Below are 13,021 nucleotides of genomic sequence, written 5' to 3' on the forward strand. Positions count from 1 at the left end.
GTATTCTGAATGCTCCCTCTGGCCCAGCTCAAAGGGAGCAGACAGTCATCTCCTGCAGAAAGTAAATGGAATTTCTCTTTTTCTTTTTCTTCGAAATGCCTTGAAATAAGCAATCTCGAGGCTGGCAATGAGGCCTCAGTGAAGACATCATCAGAAGGAACAGCAGAAGGTTCTGAAGGTTGTCAGCCATCGACCAAACTCACTCTCACTTTGATATGATGGTTTTGCAAGTGGTAAAAGAAATTAACCATGTTATACCAGCTTTCCAACCTCCCTCTACTTAGTCTCCTGGTTCAGTGTATCCAGTCATTTAAAAGGCTGTGGGTGTTCCTTAGTTCCAGCTCAACCCCTTTAATTATTCTGTGTCTTTCTGCAGTGCAAATAGCTGTTTGTATACTTATATGTGTCCCTATATTTTCTCACATAACATATGCAATCATATATGGGTTTTTTGTTTATATATATATATTTTTTTTTATATATATATATATATACTTTTCACACATAAACACTGATTTTAAGTGAATCTTCTACCAGCTTACATGGCATCTGTCTCAGGTTAGTGAATAAGGAAATGTTTGGCCACTGTGTCTTCTCTGTAGATCCCTGTTGCTCCCCAACTTCAGGTTAGCTTCCTGACCTGAGTTCTTTGATAGGTTTAAGAAAAGGCATTAACTTGCAATGTGTCCAGTTTCTTTCTTGTTGTAAATGTGGAAGCTGAATTCATACCAACTTTCTGTATCTCTGAGCTGAAACCAACAGTCTTTGCATTACAATCATAAATCTAAAAATGTACCCTAGGTTAGAAAGTATTTCTCCTTTGTTTAAAACTGTTATTGTTGTTTGATTTCCTTTCCCTGATTCTAGTGAAGTTGAACATCTGTCCTGCTCATCATCAGTCATTTGTAGACCCCTCAGATCCAGTGCGGTCCCAGATGTCCTCTGGAGAGTCCTGGGAGGAAATCTGGGGGTGCTGGACAGGGAGGAAGATGTAGGGTGATTTGGGGAGGCAAGAGAATTGATGGAAGTGGTTCCTAGTCCCAATATCAGCTCTTTCCTTACGCTTTGTTCATCTCCAGGGCTAAAATCTCTACAACACCCCCTTTATTCCTCCACGGCCTGACCTGTCTACTCTAGGATCATGTATTTTAACTTCATTCTCAATTGTTCTACCAACAGAGAGTCAAGCCGGAAGAACTCCAGGATTGGACCCTGGCCTTCTGTCAGGGCAAGCAGCATCTAAGGCAGAGTGATAAAGGCAGGATCAGGCAGGGTCCTAGGAGAAGACTTCGCCTTCAGGTTAGTCATGCTCGAGGAGAGTTAAATTGAGAGATTATTATGCTGTGAGTGTGTATAAGGAAACCATGATGGGAGAAGCAGCACTGGGTCTATTAACAACAAGGTTCAGGAATTCTCTGATGGCCTAGTGGGTTAAAGGTCCAGTGTTTTCACTGCTGTGACTAGGGTCACTGCTGTGTTGCAGATTCGATCCCTGACCTGGGAATTTCCACATGCTGCAGGTGTGACAAAAAAGAAAAAAAGAAAAAAAAAAAAAAGAAAAAGAGATGGAAACGGAAATAACTGTGGCACCTCTCATTTAAAAAAAGGGGGGGCAAGATTCCCTTTTTACCCCCAAGGTCTTTATTGTGAGGGAGTGGTCTTTGGAGCAGAGACAGAAGGGCCCTCCCCTGTACGGAGAAAGTTGTGTGGCCTGAATGAGACCCAAGGTGAAGGCAGGTGGCCAATTCCAGGTGTGATTGGGAATAAACTCTCCTCCCTCCTTCTTCTGCTGATGTTTATAATTGGTCAGTACCAACTAGAAGCCAACTGGCAGGGGAGCCCATTGATGGATTTGTCCAAGTCTGTCTCTTGGGGCACAGATGAGAAGGTGGAGAGGGATCTGAGCAGGTCAACTGAATACATCCAGCACAAAGACCATGGGGAGCACATGTCAACAGGTATTCATATGGCTATTTAAGATTTCTTGAATTAAGTACCTAAATACTGTACAATGTTAATAATTTTGCTCTGATAATTCAACCATGACATTGAATCACCCTGTAAAGGGTTTACTGTTATTACTTCCACAAAAATCCAAGGCAGAGCGTGATTAGTAATTTGGCCAACATTATATAGCTAGAAAGACTGGTGAAAAAAATGTTCATAAGACTCCAAAGTCCTTACCAATGACCACGAGACTCTGCAAATTTATTTGACCGTTTTCTTGGGCAATCACTCAGAGCCAGATTTTTCTCCCTCCACAGTCTAAGGAGCCTTTCTGATCTGGCCCTAGCCTTTCCTTCCTCTCCAAAAGTGGACTGAGTCTTTAGTCAAGCTTTAAGAAATTGGGCCCAGGCACTACAGGCAGGACCAGATCAGGTAAGGACACCTGGAAGGTAAGCAGAGCATGTGGTGGCCAGGCAGAGCCAGGGAATAGGGAACAGGGAACCAGCAGAAAGGAACAAAGAGACCACACAGACACATTTCACCTGCAGCCTGGATGTCAGCCCAAGGGGAAGAGAGATAGGGATGCAGAGGTCATAGGCGAGGCTGGCACAGTTCCTTAAGAAACACATGAAAGGTGAACGTGACTTTGCTTTAGTCCAACAAAAGCAGCTAATACTTAGGGGTTAAAGCACATTCTTATGTTTTATTAGATAAAATAAATCTTCCTGAAAGCAGGGCCTTTTCATTTTGGTATCCCTACCATTAAGCAAGGTGCCTGGCACCTAGTAGCCAATATCAACAGATATTTGTTAAATAAATAATTGGAAATGTAGTAAAAAATGGAGCTAGGAGGGTTTGGGAGCCAATAACATTGGGCACATAATTCTGGTTTTGTTGACTATTGAGTGAGAGTCCTTAGGGGTGATCTAGTTCCTGGGAACCTTAATTGTGCTCATACATGAAATGAAAATGAAGAATTCTTACATTTGCAGGGTTGTTGGGAAGTTATATACGCACTATACACGTACATACTATACACAATATACTGGCTATGTAGTAAATATGTTTTACACACACACACACACACACATTCATACACACTCAACACCACTTTTGCATCTAGCAAAGTAACCATGACAATATGATGACAGTGACCAGGATAATGAAGAAGTAACTTCCCTTGTGGGGGGTTCCTATATTTTTTGCTATTTCCACTATTTCAACAAGATTCTTTTCCAAACAGCTCCATCTAAGCAACAAATAGGCCTTAAGCTTCCCACTTGAGAAAAGAGCAGGTGATAAAGCTGAGCGGTGGCAAAGTGACCTCTGTTATTAAATCAGCACAATAGTGCAGGCTCACTTTTTCCTACTTATAACTGTTATAAAGGAAGGTCTAAAAGCCACCCCATTACATCCTCTCAGAAGTAAAAGCTCTTGCTGCAGGGGTTTGCTGAACCTTCCTAAGGCAGGAAACACTGGGCCATGAGCTGGGTGCTTAAACAGTTCATCTCTAGCTTAGTTGTGACTTAAAAAAAAAAAAAAAATCCCACTTAACCTTTCTCAGTCTATGAAAGTCGGAATCTGTTCACCTTCATTCTTCTCATCTTGGGAGGTCCCAACCTTTACACTCATCTCCATACCTCCCACTCGTCATTCCACCAAAATTCTCTCTGGTTACTGATAAAATTGGTTATGATGGCATTTAATAGAAAGAACAGCGACAGACTCCCCCTCGCTCTCAGTACCAGCTGCTTTGCTGATACACGCACACCCACCTATGGTCTGACAAGGAGGCAGCAGAGAAGAACTCTCCTGTGTTCACTGGGTTCCCAACATGTGCTCATCATCTACTATGCAACCTGGGTGGTGGGGGAGGAGAGAAGATGCCGAAACCCAGGGCCACAGCATACAAACAGATAGCAGCTGCCCTTCAAGGAGTAGCCCAACATTTTTTAAGAAATGTTTTCCATAAAATTCATCAGCTGACAAATGTCCTTGGTCCATGTGCACTATGATGATCTAATACTAACATGAATCCAAGTTAGACTTCAAGCAGAATTACCTGAAATGCTCAGCATCAATAAACACTGCTCTCTGCTGCAAGAAAATGCATGAGGAGAGCTCAGTTGAGAATTTCCCATAAAGCGCTCTCAGTAACAATCACTAGAGCGATCTTGATTCTCCTCCTTCACTCCTTGGAAGAGGAACCACTTTGGATTCCTTGAGCCTCTAGTTCATACTGATCTTCTGAGGGGGATTGAGAAGGAGGCCCTTTCATGTCCATGAGGACAGGAATCTCAGGCTGGAGTTCATTGGCCTCTGCAAAGTTCTATGAATACTATCCACAAAGCTTTGGCTATTTAGGCAAAATTTGTATCTATCTCTTCCATGAGCTTCTTCTTCTCCTTTTTTTTTTTTTTTGAGAAAAATTCCCATCTCCTTCAGGAGAATCCCATGGTTGTATGCATCCTCTAAAATTGTAAGAGCCATTAACCGAGAGGGGTTGCTCAAACATTCTGTAAATTTCACACAGTGTATTTTAGCCAAAATTCAGAAAGAAAAAAAATTTAAAAACCCTTCCTTTCTCCTTGGCTTATGGGATTCTCACTCCTTTCCCAGAGGTCAGTGAAAGACCTGTGTCCAGAGGCAGCGTGACAGTGAAGGAGTTGTGGTAGAGAAGGCTGTGTTGTAGCCAACACTCTAATGGCAGTTGGCTTTCTGAATCTGTGTAGTCTCTACAATACTAGCTATTGGAGGTTGAAGAAGAATACTTTATGTCAACCCCCTGCCACCAGATATAGCCTTGAAGGAACATGTTAATTGTACAGAAAGTTTGATGGCTTCTATGTACTCCAACAAGTATACCCCCAAATATTTACCAAGTGTGCAAAACTAGAGAGTGAGTCTTCTTGCTAATGGTCCATTAGCAAAGTTCTACTCAAGTTCTGCATGTGAATTTTGACCAGTCTCTTAATGCTCCAACCTGTGTTTCCTCACCTGTTCAGTCCAGGTGAATCGACTCACCTATCCTGACTTTAAAGGATGTAATAGTTAAATGATAGAATTGCTGAATCACTAAGGAAGAAATGAAGCATGTAAGAACATAGAAACCTAGGTATCCTAGTCTTTATGGAAAGAATGTGATTGTTCTGAAAGGCAACTATGACAAAAGTAAAAGGATGGCTTCCAGGAAGAAGAAACTAATGGTTAAGGTGGTAAGGGATTTGTTGAAAGTGGAAACCAGGGTCGAAATATTTTGTATGAGTTTGCTCACATAAACGTACATTCTCCTAGGCAAGTTTGAAGATTGTTAAATGCATCTGATAAGGAAGGAATCTAACCAGTGGTATGGATTTGGATCAGATGTCAGTTCAGTGATCACTGTGAAAAATCCTGTGGACCTTTTGGCTTCCCGGATGCCAGCCTGACCACTCAAGGGCCTGACATCCTCTGAAAAGGTATTCCTGAGTTTTAAACCCACTGGGCAACCACTTCTCTACATTTGCCCTGTCAGACTGTGCCTACTTCATGCGTCACTCATTTACTTGTCTGTGCATCATATAGATTGAAGTGTTCAATAATAATACTGCTAGTAACAAGGATGTACTATGCTGGGTTCTACTTTATGTTACTAAGATTATTCTTCACAAATACACTGCAAATTAAGTATAAAAGATTTGTTGGTTATAACTCCAACCTGGTTAGTAGCCATCAGGACAATCAGGAAATAGCATTACTTGTTTACTTACTGCCTTCAAACTTTCTGATGTGTTGGCTTTCTCCTTCTCTTGATGGCATATGTGGGAGACTCTATAGCTTCCTGGTTATTTTCAAGTATTATCACACACAGTTAAATCTAAAATAATAATAATAATAATCTCACATCCAGCTTAAAGCTACTCCCCTTTGCCCTGTTCAGGTGTTAGGTAGATATATAGAGCGCTTGGACTCTTTTTCAGTTCTCCTTGCTCCACCTCTTACCTGTCCCACCTCGTTGGTGATGGAATTTTCAAGATTAGGGATGTGGGAAGGATGCAAGATCAGGTGGCAGATACTGTTCATGCTGTTCTCTTGGCTGTTGAGAACCCTCGAAATGAGTGGGATCCACATGTTGGCTCTTCCAGGTGGCACCTTTCATGCAGGTTCCTCAGAGATGCTGACTTGGCAATGTGCAAGATGAATCTCTTTGAGTACTCCAGTCCCCTGGAGGAGATGAGTTAAGCTGATTGTCTTCAATATCTTCCATATCTTGAAGATATCTTCAATATCTTCCACGATATTCACCTGGCCCAGTAAAATGTACACAGACTTGCTCTGCTATGGTGGGCAGCTTTGATGAGCTTCACCCTTCATCTCTCCAGGCAGACACTGGTCTCTGTGTTTCCAACGCTGGGGGATATCTTTTAAGATTTCTTAAGAACTCTACTATACTCTCCCTCAGGGGCAGCTTGGAACTATCTTTTCCAGGCATCCAGCCTGAGAGTGAGATGCCATTTTGCCCTCTTGTGACAAATCCTCCATCCAAGACTGATTATCCTATACGTCCTCATTTTGCCATGGGTGAATGGAAACAAACCCATCTCTAAACTAAAGACTCTTTGAAAGAATCCTCTTTTCCCTAAGGAAGCTTCTAGCCTGACTGTAAGCAAGTTGTTGGGAGTGTTAGATTTGGTTACCAATTAGCAGTTCTCCTGTGGAGGGGTTTAGCTCCTCTTTAGAAGGCATAGCTACTTAGCTTTTTCACCATCTTTGGAGTCTCAGCCAAAACTCTAAGTTCTGCCAAACATTTGTTCTAATCCTTTTGCCCATGAGGACATGAATTGCAAAAAGATTTGCTGCCAAATGCTGAGATCACTCCACTTGTAAGAGCAAAAGTTAGATTTGAACCCTGACCTGTCCTCCCATGCTAATCATCTCTCATACTCCAAGTGTCCTCTTTAACTAAAGTTGCTTAGGACCAGGAAGAAGGAAATACACTTAATCCCATTTTATAGATGAGTTAATACAAGCTCCAAAATTTTAAAAAGACTTGCTTAAGATTAACCCCTGGACTAGTAAATGTCCTAACAGGAAACAGATCCTATGCGGAGGAGGCTACTTTAAAGACAATTTAACGAAAGACTATTTGAAAAGGTGTGGGCTGTAATACAACACCGTAAGGGTTAGTTCACTACTTCAGGACTAGTTAGCAGAAGGGCCATTACCTCTAGGACTAAAGGGAGGAGAGGAAAGAGTTGCATCTCAAGGGCGACCTGGAGAGGAGCAGGGATCTCAGGTTGTAGGAGCCAGCCAGTCTTAATTCATGGCTCAGGGAGGAAGCTGGCCTGCCTGCTTCCCTGCTCAACCTCCAACCTCCTCTGGGGGCCAAACTCAGGGTGGGAGCCAGAGGGCACTGGCACTTGTTGAACTTGTCCTTTCAGGTTGGTCTCCCAGAGCACAGAGCCAAAGAAGAGTGGAGAATGGCTCTGACCCACTCATCTAGTCATGGCAGAGCTTGGGTTTGAAATCATATCTGCCTGCACCAAACCCAGGGCCGCCTCTGCCCTAATTTCCTTATGTGGTTGTGACACTTTATATTGTGTCACAATATATGAGCCCTAAATGTTCTTAGGGCGGGGAATTTTCTTGCCATCTTTATAAATGCTGCCACCCCAGTACATAAGACACTCAGAAAAAATCTGTTGACTGAGTGACTGAATGAATGAATGGATAGAGGGATGGGCTACAGATAAGCTTGAAACACATTGAGACAGCATAAGCCAGAGAAGCAGTATGTGTTGCACCAACTCTCTATACGAGATGATGTCTACACACTTTTGTGTACGTGAAATTTTATGTTATGTATTTTGTGTATATTGTCTCATTTAAATCTCACCTACATCAATACTTGAATTATTACTCCTTGATGAGTCACCCTAGTTTATTTGTGTAATGGTAGTGGCTGAAGTGGGATCTGAGCTCATATCATCTAACTCTAAAGCCAGTACTCCTTCAAGAAACACTCAATTGAGTATAATATGATTTAATAACAGGATAATCATAGTTTTATCTCAAAGTCTTTCTCTGTCTCTCTCCCTCTCTTCCTTCTGTCATTGACTCATTGCAAAAATTAAGTTATCTCTCTTAAAAGAGATATCTCACATTCTGGATGTGTCTGTTGGCTTCCTTGTAGTTTCATTTAAGTTGTTCCTCTGTCACATGTCCTATTTTCTGTAAGTAAAGCTATTAAGTACTGGTTTAATTCAGATTCAGCTTTGTTTTTCTTTTTTCTTTTCTTTTTTTGACAAGGACACTTTGTGAGTAGTGCTGTGTGTTTCATATTATAGTACCTCAGGATAGACACAAAGCCTGACTATACCACCTTACATAAGGCTAAGTTAATCATGAATTTAGGTGATTTAGGAAAATTTTAATTATTATTATTATTAAGTGGTATTATGAAGTTAAGCACCAACCATGTAGCAAGTGTTATGATTGGCATCACACATTATCTTGTTGAATCCAAAGTCTGCATGCAAAGTGTTCTCATCCTCATTTATTAAATGAGAAAACAGGCTCAGAGAAGTTAAGTAGGTTCTCTGAAATCATCCAGCTAGGGAGTGACAGAGATAGGATGTGAACTTGGAGCTGATGGACTCTAGAGTCTATGTTCTGAACAACTATGTGCTTATGCTTCATTTATTTATAGCACATTCTCACAGTCCACTCCTAGAACTTTTGATTTTTGTTTGTTTAATAGAATAAGTCAGAGTAATTTTACATTTAACATTAGAGCCAGTGTTGGAAAAAGGGCTGAGAAGGGAGACCACTTTGTTGCCAACCATGCCATGGAAGGAGGGAAGCAAGGATAAGAAGGAAGAGAAGACATGGAGAAAGGCACTTAGAACAGCTTGCAGCAGGCTGCAAAATCCAGAAAGACTGTCTATTGAGAGCTTTTAAATTGTACTTTATAAAACCACAACCCAAAGTAACTTAGAGAAAAAGAGCCATTGATTTGCTCAAGTCTCCAAACTATGGAGAGGCCAGAGGTGGACCAGCCTCAGGGACCTCTAGACCTACAAACTAGATAGGATTCTGTTGAATTCTCCCTCCATCTCTCAGCCCTGCTTCTTCATGCATGCTGGTTTCTTGCTCCCAGGTTGGCTGTCTCCACACGGCAGGAACTATGGCTACAAACAGTTCATTCTTAAAACTACCTCACCCAAGATGAAAGTGATCTATCTTTTCTTCACTACAGTGGGGAAAAATCCCAAGGAAGGACTCTGATTGGCTGGGCTTGGGCCAATCAGAACAGCCAGGGAAGAAGGGCCCTATTATTGGTCTACTTGTGTCACATGTCCCTCCTATGGCCAGGAAAGCAGGGTTCATTAGTATAAGAAGGAAATGGGGAGTTCCCATTGTGGCTCATTGGTAACAAACCCAACCAGTATCCATGAGGATGCAGGTTCAATCCCTGGCCCTCCTCAGTGGTTAAGGATCTTATGTTGCAATGAGCTGTGGTCACAAACAAAGCCAGATTGGCTTGCTATGGCTATGGTGTAGGCTGGCAGCTGCAACTCTAATTTGACCCCTAGCCTGGGAACCTTCATATGCATTGAGTGTGGCCCTTAAAGAAAGAAAGAAAGAAAGGAAGGAAGAAAGGAAGGAAGAAAGAAAGAAATGAATCACATAAATAAGGCTACTGGAGGAATTGTGAGCTACGTAGTCACCTCTGAGTCCATTTTCCACATGTTCTTGTTATGAACAAATGATAGCAGATGATATTCAGAGGCAGGCTCTGGGATAACTGAAAAAGAGAAATGTAGGGGGAAGGAAACTGATGTTTATTAAACACCTACATATGCTGAATAGTATTTCAAGTGCTACATACATAGATTATTTATTTAATTTATTCTTATATAGGGAAAAATGTTTATTCACATTTTTTTTTTAATTTTTATTTTTTGGTCATGCCCGAGGCATGCAGAAATTCCTGAGCCAGGGATTGTACCTAAGCCACAACAGTGATGACGCAGGATCCCTAACTGCTAGGCTATCAGAGAACTCTATAGGGAAATTTTTTTTTTTTAATTTCTGTTATTATTGTAGGATCTGATACTTTTTAAAATTTTTTAAATTTTTAATTTTTTAAATTACTCAATGAATTTATTACATTTATAGTTGTGTAATGATCATCACAATCCAGTTTTACAGTTATGTCCCTAAATGTGGATTTGTCTGATGAAAAACAGAATACATGTCAGGATTTTGATTCTACTCTGACCAGCTGACCCAAATATAAATGGAACTCTGCTTCATTTTTGTGAAGAGGCATTTGCTAAACTGAGTACCCTAAACTCAGTATTTTATTGTCATTTTTAAAAATAAACTGAAGCTTGCAGAAATGAAATGATTTGCCCAAGATCAAAGTTAGTAAATAGGAAGCCAGGATTTGAATTTAAGTTTTTATAGTTCTAATACCTGTGCTCTTTCCTTTAGACCCAACATATTTTAGTTCTAGAGGCACTGAGAGTGGAGGAATGATACCCAACTACAGAAATTCTGTGTATGAAGCAGATGCTTCTTCACAAAAATGAAGCAGAGTTCCATTTATATTTGGGTCAGCTGGTCAGAGCAGAATCAAAATCCCGACATGTATTCTGTTTTTCATCAGACAAATCCACATTGAGGGACATTCTACAAAATATCTGACCTGTATTCCTCAAAGCTGTCAAGGTCATCAAAAACAAGGAAAGGCTGAGATACTTTTACAAACCAGAAGAGACCGAAGGGATATTACAGCTAAATACAAAGTGCTATCCTGGATTGTGTCTTAAACAGAAAAGGGACAATAGTGGAGGAACTGGTGACATCCAAATAAAGTCTGGAGTTTAGTTACACAGTGTGCTCATGTTGGTGTCTTCGTTTTGAGAAATGTATCATTTTAATGTAAGATGGTAATTATAGCGGACACTGGGTGAGGGGGACATGGGTACTCTCTGTACTGTCTTTACAATTGTTCCAGCAATTTAAAATTATTTCAAAACTAAAAATTTATTTAAAAATTGTTTTGTTTTGGGAGTTCTGTCGTGGCTCAGTGGTAACAAACCCAACTAGTATCCATGAGGATGCAGGTTGGATCCCTGGCCTCCCTCAGTGGGTTAAGGATCTGGTGTTGCTGGAGCTGTGGTATAGGTCGCAGACTCGGCTTGAATCCTGCGTTGCTGTGGCTAAGGTGTAGGTTGGGAGCTGCAGCTCCAATTCAACCCCTAGCCTGGGAACTTTCATAGGCTGTGGGTGTGGCCCTAAAAAGGGAAAAAAAAATAAATAAAATAAAATAAAAATTGTTTTGTTTTTCTCCCTTGAGTGAAAAAATGAGCGGTTGCAGAGCCTGGGGCGAGCCTGTAGATGGGAGTTCACTACTGACTGTGATGAAGGGGGTCTCTGCACTCCTACACAGGGTCTTACGGACTGAATATTTATGTTCCTCCCTCCAAATTCCTGTTAAATCGTTATCCAAAATGATATTATTTGGAGGTGATGCCTTTGGGAGTTAATTGGATTTAGATCAACTAAATGGTCATGAAGATGAGGCTCCATGATGGAACTCATGTCCTTTTAAGAAGAGGAAGAGAGGAGTTCCCATCGTGGCTCAGTGGTTAACAAATCCAACTAGGAACCATGGGGTTGTGGGTTCAATCCCTGGCCTCCCTCAGTGGGTTAAGGATCTGGCGTTGCCGTGAGCTGTGGTGTAGGTCGCAGATGCAGTTCGGATCCAGTGTTGCTGTGGCTCTGGCGTAGGCCAGTGGCTACAGCTCCAAATAGACCCCTAGCCTGGGAGCCTCCGTATGCTGTGGGTGCAGCCTAAAAAAGACAAAAAGAGAAAAAGCCAAAAAAAAAAAAAAAAAAAGAGAGAGAGAGAGAGAGAAAGAGAGACCAGAGCTCTCTCACTCTCTAGTATGTGAGGATACATGAGAAGGTGACCATCTTCAAGGCAGGTGGAGAGCTTTCCTTAGAACCAAATCTACCAGCACCTTGATCTTGGACTTCCCAGCCTCTAGACTGTGAGAAATAAGTACTGTTGCTTAAGCCATCCAGACTATAGTATTGCTATAGTGGGCCACGTTAACCAAGACATAGGGGATAACATACATTGTTATGAGTCGTGAGTTAAAGGAATAACACCCTAAAATGAGATTACAGTGATGTGAGGGAATTGGTAGTGGTTAATTTTTGCTCAAATCTCAGGTTCCACCCAAGAAAACTTTTCCTCTACAGATGCTGTGCTAACATGCACTTAGTTCAGACTATGGTATCTCTATTTTCTTTCTTTTTAAAATTTTTTTAATAGTTATTTCCTCAATACAATTTTTTTCTATTGTAATGCATGATGACCCAGTTACTCATACATGTACACATTCTTTTTTTGTTTTTGTTTGTTTTGCCATTTCTTGGGCTGCTCTCACAGCATATGGAGGTTCCCAGGCTATGGGTAAAATCGGAGCCATAGCTGTCGGCCTACGCCAGAGCCATAGCAACGTGGGATCCGAGCCACATCTGTGACCTACACCACAGCTCACGGCAATGCCAGATCCTTAACCCACTGAGCGAGGCCAGGGATCGATCCCACAACTTCATGGTTCCTAGTTGGATTTGTTAACCACTGAGCCACGATGGGAACTCCATGTAGACATTCTATTTTCTCACATTGTCATGCTTCATCATAAGTGACTAGACATATTTCCCAGTGCTACATAGCAAGATCTCATTGCTAATCCATTCCAAAGGCAATAGTTTGTATCTATTAACCCCAAGCTCCCCAACCACCCCACTTCCTCCCCCTTGGCAACCACAAGTCTATTTTCCAAGTCTGTGATTTTCTTTTCTCAAAAGGTTCATTTTTAGCTTATATTAGATTCCAGATATAAGTGATATCATATGGTATTTGTCTTTCTCTTTCTGACTTACTTCACTCTGTATGAGAGTCTCTAGTTCCATCCATGTTGCTGCAAATGACATTATTTTGCATTTTTATGGCTGAGTAGTATTCCATTGTGTATATATACCACATCTTCCGAATCCAGTCATCTGTTGA

Source organism: Sus scrofa, chromosome 4 (genome assembly GCF_000003025.6).
Source record: "Sus scrofa isolate TJ Tabasco breed Duroc chromosome 4, Sscrofa11.1, whole genome shotgun sequence".
Taxonomy (NCBI): domain Eukaryota; kingdom Metazoa; phylum Chordata; class Mammalia; order Artiodactyla; family Suidae; genus Sus; species Sus scrofa.